This window comes from Asparagus officinalis, chromosome 5 (genome assembly GCF_001876935.1).
Source record: "Asparagus officinalis chromosome 5, Aspof.V1, whole genome shotgun sequence".
Classification (NCBI taxonomy): Eukaryota; Viridiplantae; Streptophyta; class Magnoliopsida; order Asparagales; family Asparagaceae; genus Asparagus; species Asparagus officinalis.
In genome coordinates, this window is record NC_033798.1 from 123,218,230 (window position 1) to 123,226,076 (window position 7,847).

Sequence of the window (7,847 nt, forward strand, 5' to 3'; positions counted from 1 at the left end):
GAATGCAGACTCGAAGTTCTTTTGTACCAAATCATTCATTCTCAGTATTGTTTGTACTTCAACATATGCAGTTATTTGCTCTTACTCTACTATGTATTATATTTGTAATTAGTTTTTCCATTTGTTTAGCTTTTTCACTTGTGTGAGTGAAGTATATACTATGCATGTGCCTCTGAATGTAACATGTAACGACAGGGAAAGTCTTCACTTGTGTGAGTGAAGTATATACTATGCATGTGCCTCTGAATGTAACATGTAACGACAGGGAAAGTCTTATATTTTGAGTGTAGTTGGAACTAAATACATGTGCCTCTGAATGTAACATGTAACGACAGGGAAAGTCTTATATTTTGAGTGTAGTTGGAACTAAATACGATTGTTCGATGTTAGCTTTATTAAGATTATTGTTTGATTTTTGATGTTTTCATATGAGAACTTGGATTTGATGATACAAGCCTAAGAAGGAATCCTTATATGAGTTTTACATAAATTAAATCTGTCTTTGCACCTGATTTACTTTTTTGCGAGATAGTCAATATATGTTTGCATATGTGTTTGAATTTGAGTTATAGAATCCTTACTTTTTGTTGCATATTATTATCTTTAGTGTTTGATAATTACGTTTAGTAATTCTAAATTTGTTATTCTTTTCCTTTACAATTACTCCATGTTACATGGTCTGATTCTATCTCTTAGAAGTATAGTTTTATACATTAAATTTTGATGATGAATCAATTTAGGAGAAAATGTCAAACCAACAAAGTTTACATGGTCAAAGGAAACACGCAAGGGAAGAAATAGGTGAAGATGATGGAAAAAAGCTAGTTATCATAATTGTGACTTTCATAATAATGGTAGTTGGAGCATACTATCATAGAAGAATGATTTATTGCGTGAGGTGGACGAGGAGCTTGAAAATACAGACACATTTGATAGCGACAATGAGGTTGATGTTGATTACATTACAAGTGCTCGATCAATGGATGAGTGGAGTTTGTTCAGAGATGATATTGCTTTGGAGATGTTCAATGAATATCAAGCTCGGAGAGCTCGTGCTACTTGAGATTTTCTTTTATAATTATAGGGTGATGAGCAGAATTTCAAGTGTGATTTGACTCAATATGTTTTTGTTTTCTATATATGAATGGTTCATCTTTCTTTAATTTCTTTGTCTTGTTATTGGCAGTTGCAGGCATATTTTTGTTACATGACTTTTCCTTTGCATAGGGAACCATATTATATTTGTTGCTAATGTGATTTTACTTCTACAAGTTCTTAATACTAAGCCTGTTGGTAGGTATGTGTGATTATTGACTTAATTGAGTGTTTAGCATCCCTTGAATTTGGACATCCTTGATAATTTCTGGTAGTTGAGAGTTTTTTGTCCCAGTCATACCATCTTTTGGTTCGTATGCATAGATGATGGTTGTTAGTCTGAGTGTTAATCTTTCTAAGGAAGTTGCAACAGTCTCCTCTTATTCTTTGTTGATGATTAAGCATTATATGAATAGACATGGTAATATCATTACATTGATGTTATTGTTGTTCTGTTAAGACAGTTACCCCATTATATTGATTTGTTATAATATCTTCTTTTTGGTATGTTCAATGAAGTTTCTCTGACTTTAGAGTTTTTCTACTGATATGATATCCTTCTTTTTAAGGTAATAATTAGAAAAGGTAAAGAGACTTTGCCTCCTACACAAGGAGGTAGGAAAATGAGCTATCTTACTTGGAATCCACAAATGGACATGATACTGACGACCGTGTTTTACAATCAACTAAACCAAGGCAATAAAGATGAGGGGGACTAGAAGCCTCAAGCTTATCAAGCTGTTGTTGATGAGTTAAAATCCAAATTGGGTTTTTTGTTTTTCTATCACAGTGGATCACGTAAGGAATAGGGCAAAACTTTGGAAGAGACACTATGCCATCATCACTGAAATACGGACAAAAACCAAGTTTAGATGGGACGATGATAAGAAAATGGTGGTAATTACCATTGAGGACTCGGTAGATTGGACCACGTATTGTGAGGTATGTTGAATCTATGTTTTTGTAAGTTTTTAACATCATGAAGAATCTATGTTGAGTTGTCTTCTTATATACATGTTTTAAAGTAAATCTGATGCAACTATGCTAGAAGTTTAATCTTTAAATACCGACAAAATTATCATAATTGAGGCCATTATTAATAAAGCATATAAAGTAATAAACTGTTTAAATTGAAGGAAAACATATAAAGCACCTTCGAGTTCGTAATGAAATTTTGGTACATAAAGCACCTCCGAGTTCTTAATGAAATTTTGAACAGAAACTCCGCCGTAAAACGTTTGTAGCTTTTGTAGCTTTACTTGTTCCAGGTAGCACTTATATGCCATAAAATGTTTTACAATTTGCACTTAAATACCCTCCTAGAAATTCTCTCGTGGAAATTCTTAAAGGGGGGGGGGGCGGGCGGGGGGGGGGTGCACGCATCTTCTATAACTATATTGCCTTTTTTGTAGCAATGCAAAAGAACTGTAGCTTATTATGAAAAGTTTCAATTAGAGTGAGAAGTTTGAGTTCAATAGCTGCTGCAACTTTGTTTTTTAGCATCATACTACTGGATCATTCTCTAGTTAGTCAAGAGTTTGTCCATGTGTGCCACAAACTCAAATGACTCTAATACATACATGGAAACTGGAAACGTGAGCTTAGCTACTATTTGCGGTTTCCCCTTCTCTTAATGTTTGAGGAATAGCTCTGGTCCTGTGGATTCATAACACTTTAGTGAGTGACCCACATCATATGTTTTTAGTCCTTTTTTGAGCTTTTCTACAAAAATATCAAGATTGTATCATGAAAGGCCTTAGTCAAATGTAGCAAACTATTGATTGATTGTGAAGTCGATCTATTTATTAAACATAGGCATCCATGCATACGGAAAGATATTTAATACATACATATGTAGATAGTTGTTTTCACCGTATTGAATAATTATGTTACTAGATTGTCTCACTATGTTTTTGTATGTTCTCATGCTTGCATAGGTAAATTCAGATGCCAAGGGTGTTACTAGATTGTCTCACTATGTTTTTGTATGTTCTCATGCTTGCATAGGTAAATTCAGATGCCAAGGCATATCAAAACAAAGCTATTGAGATGCTTGCATAGGTAAATTCAGATGCCAAGGCATATCAAAACAAAGCTATTGAGAACTGGGATGATATATATGTGTTAGTGGGCACCGATAAAGCAACTGGCGAGGATGCAAAGCAAATTGATGATTCTATTGCAGCTATGGATATGGAAGGTGTGAATGAAGGGGAGAGCTCTAGCAGAGAGGTTTTAAAATCTTCAACTTCTAAATCTAATAAGAAGCTCAAGAGTGACCCTTTAGCAAATGCAGTAAGTGATGTTGGTGAGATGCTAAAGGAGTATCTGGTGAGTACGAACCCACCAAAAGTTGATTGCGAGGAGATTTACGCCGAGGTATCTAAAGTGAGGGGTATTCCTCCACATTAATTTTTAAGGGCAGTTAAGAGATTCATTGATGGTTCTGCACATGATTTCTGAATGTTGAAGTTACTTCCAGACAATCAAAAGTTAGATTGGATTATGCTATGTCTTGAAAACTCAGACTAAAGGTAAAAAAAACTCATTAACTTTTCCATTTGCATTTAAGCTCTTATGTGCATCTATTTTGTATATTCTCATATGTGCATCTATTTTGCATCTTCTTATGTGTGCATCTATTTAGTTCACTTGCAGCAGTTTCCTATATTCTTGTCTGTCTCTTAGTGTATATCATAATTTCCACTTCAGTGTACTTTCAATCATTTAATTGTAATTGATGTTTCTTTCTATGTGGTTCTCGCATTTTGCGCTAATATTGATTGATTAGTTTGACAAAACATTCACTCTAGAAAAACTGCAAACCATTGTCCATATTCACCAATGTTTTAAAAGAGATGCAAATATGTCACTTGCTATATCGTAGGATTTTCACCCTCATTTCCAAAAATGCAAATCATATTTGGTTATATTGTCCCTGTTTCCCAACATATATACATGAATCATGTATCCAGATGAGAAAGAATAATTATATGATACATCTATTAACTGCTTAACTGTCTTTATCAACTATGGAATCATGTAGTTTCCTCACGTTAGTTTACAAAATCTCCTTTGTCGCCATGAGTTATGCACTGTTATTTCCCATCATAAGTCTGCATTATTTCCATGGTTATATGTCCGTATGATTTGCATGGATATGCGCCATCCAGAGTGCTGTTATAGAAGCTTGAGATTTTATCCTGATGACACAAAAGTTGGCATGGCTTTTATGGTTATCTTGAGATTATTTCCATGGTTATTTTTCTTTTGTTTTCTTGAGATTACTTTATAGTACTATTACACTTTAAAACGGAGCTCATTTGGTCTTCTTATTGTTTCAGGTGATTTAAGACCTCGCAAAGCAAGACCTCTTGAGCCGGGGAGAGAAAGCTACAATAAGAAATACAAAGCAAAAGTGTATAAGAATTAGAAAGAAACTCTTATTTGAATCAGATGTAAAAGTTTTAAAGAAACTAGTGCGAGAGCAACTTACGCATGACTATGTATGATGGGGAAATATTAACTAAATTGTAGCTCAAACATATTTTGGATCTGTAGCTTGTTGAATTGTTATATGTAATATTTCAAGTTTCTACTTTATTTATTGTTATAATTAATGGTGGATGAGTTTATAAAGTTTTATTGATGAATGATTTCGGTCATTTTTATGGTAATTATTAGGTGAACTATTGACATTCAGGCATTCAAAGTTTTAAGGTATATTATCTATATGTCAAGTTAGCTGGATATTTGATATACAATTTGAAGCATTTATTTCCACCAATTTTGATGCATAACTTATGTGAATTGATTACATTATTTCTAAATTATCTTCGAGCTACAACTTTAGTTCAGAAATTATGATTCTACTAGTTGACAAACAACTCAATTGAAAATTTTAAAATTAAAATTCTAAAGTTTGCCAAACATGAATTTTAAATTGAATTCTGGAATTCAAATTTGAATGTTTCCCAAACGAAGAAATTGAATTTGAAATTCTAGATTTCAAATTCCAGAATCCAATTCTGGAAATTAAAATCAAATTCTCAAATCCAAATGCAACCTAAACTAAATCAAAATAGAAAAGGTAAGAAGAATTAAAAAAGCTTGGACCAATGCCAACCCATGCTGATCATCACAATCAAACCCCATGAGAAATCCCACAAAAGAAAGGACCGCCATCTGATTCCAACAAAAGTAACCAACAATAGAGATCAAAATTAACAGGCAGATCAAAGCTCTAGAAATTAACCAAGTTGATGACCAAAGTGCAAATATCTCAGAATAAATTAAGAAAATGAATTAGTGGGCACTAAAATAAACAAGAATTGGAAGATGGGCAAAGTTTTAAAGACCAGTCACTACTGCAAGAAACGGTCGAGTGAGGAGCCGAAGGGAACAGCCACCTAGTATCTTTGAACTCGGGCGAGGTGAAGAGGCTCTTGATGGGCTCGTTAGGGGCCCGAGCCACCCAGCCCATGAAGCCATAGAACGACGCTTTGGGCCGCCATTGAGCTTTCAGAGGGAGGAGATGACGATCGACGAGAGATTTGGCGACGGGCGAGAGCAGTGGCGGAGTCAAAGGGAGGAGACAAGAGAGCGGAGGCTCATTACTACTTACTAGCCGGCATGGGCGGTGCCTCCTATTTTAAAAAGGGGCTTTTTCCGTGTTGGTCCCTCCCATCTCCAATAATTTGAAACTAGTCCAGTCCCTTGCAATCTGGTCCTTCTGCCGGTCTGCCCACACGATTAATTACTAACATGCCCCTTGGGGAATGTTCTCCGTCTTGAACAGCCACCATCGCAATAGAGAATGGCAGCGGCGTCGCCCAGTTTTGATCTCCGGCGGTTCGAACTCCGCCGCCGGAGTCCAAACCAAACAATTGGCGTTGGAGGCTAGGGTTTGGTGCGATGAGGGTTGAAAATTTAGGTCTTCGCCGGAGCAGAGGCAGGTAAAGGTTAGCGTTCCGCCGGAATCGGCATCGACGAGGGCTGCGAGGTTCGGAGGGAAGTTGATCGGCGAGTGCGAGAGTTTGTAACCAAGGGTTTGGGTTAAAAAACAAACAGAGTTAAACCCTCTTTTAATAGTGGGGTCTTGGTTTAAACCCCGTTTAAGGAAATGGGTTGCGTTTGGGTTACGCTAATAATTTGAGGAGTACAACTGGAAACTGTATAAAAAAGGACAAATTTTCAAAACCGTCCTATTTGTAAAAATAATCTCAAAAAGCGATCTAGTTTTAAAATATTCTTCAAAACCGACCAGTTTCGGTTTTGAAAAAAAAAACTTGCTAAACTTCACAATACTTCAAGTCTCGTGAAGTTTCATAGTTCAAACAAACTTCACGGGAAGTCCCGTGAAGTTTGTTTGAATTTATCTTCCTCCTTGCATAAAGCGGCCGAGATGTGTGCGGGTTGGAGTTCAGCGCGGAGGTGGATTACGTGGAGTTCCTCACACATGTGAAGAGGGCTAAAACTGATGCACGTGCTAGTGTACCCTCTAGTTAGCAGCAAGTAGAATATTTTGAAGGATGAGATTTATGGGCCCATGTTAGTGTACCCTCTAGTTAGCAGCAAGTAATTACATATATGTTTTTGTTTAAATTTGTTGAGAAGTCGAGGGGCTAGTTGCATAATTATAGAAGTAGAATCACGTGGGATTTTGGTCACTTTAATAAACTTCACAGGACTTCAAGTCTGAAGTCCTGTGAAGTTTATTAAATTGTGAAACTTAACGAGACTTGAAGTCCCGTAAAATTTAGCAGCTTAGTTAAATGGCTGCTAAACTTCACGGGACTTCAAGTCCCGTAAAATTTAGAAACTTTTTTCGCTAAAACCGACCTGGTTTCAGCCCCAGGGCTGAAACCAGGTCGGTTTTGACAAATATGAAACGGATCGTTTTTGGGGAATATGTTTGCAAATAGGACAATTTTGAAAATTTGTCCTATAAAAAATTGTTACTTAATTGCACTTAAATACCCTATAATTTCCACTATGTTGCACTTATATATCCCCACTTGCTTTTGGCAGCACTCATATACCCTAAGCTTTTAGAACTTTCACTTATGTGCCCTCACTTGTTTTTTGTTGTGCCTATATACTCTAAAGTTTTTAAAACTTGCACTTTATACCCTTAATTTTGCATAACTGAGGATATTTAAGTGACGGTTTTAAAATTTTTAGGGAATTGAAGCGCAAGTTTTCAAAACTTTAGTGTATATAAGTGCTGTCAAAACAAGTGAGACATATAAATGCATGTTTTAAAAACTTTAGGGTACATAAGTATTGCCAGAAACAAGTGAGCGTATATAAGTGCCAAATAGGGGAAACTATAGGATGTGCACTTAAGTCTAAAAAAATTGAGGGACCGAATAGCAATTCTAGTGATAAAATCAAGCCTCAAGGGTATAATTATGACATTGAAAATCCAGGGTAGAGAAAACTAATGGGTAACACATGTAAATAATATGGGAACTAACTTAGCAAATATGGTAGTAAATTTGCATATGCTGTAGATTCGGAGGGTACATATGCAAAAAACCCTTGTAACAACATCTCATACGTCTTAGAATTGATACAATGGAGTCTTCTTTAATAGAATTTTCCTCTGAGAAAGATTCTTATGAAAGTGATAATTACCATCTGATGTACTCACTTCATTATCGTTTATGGGGGATCATTGTATCAACAAACTTTGAAGTCCATCAGATTGTCGTCAACACTAGTTTTTTAAAATAATTCTGTGCATTGCT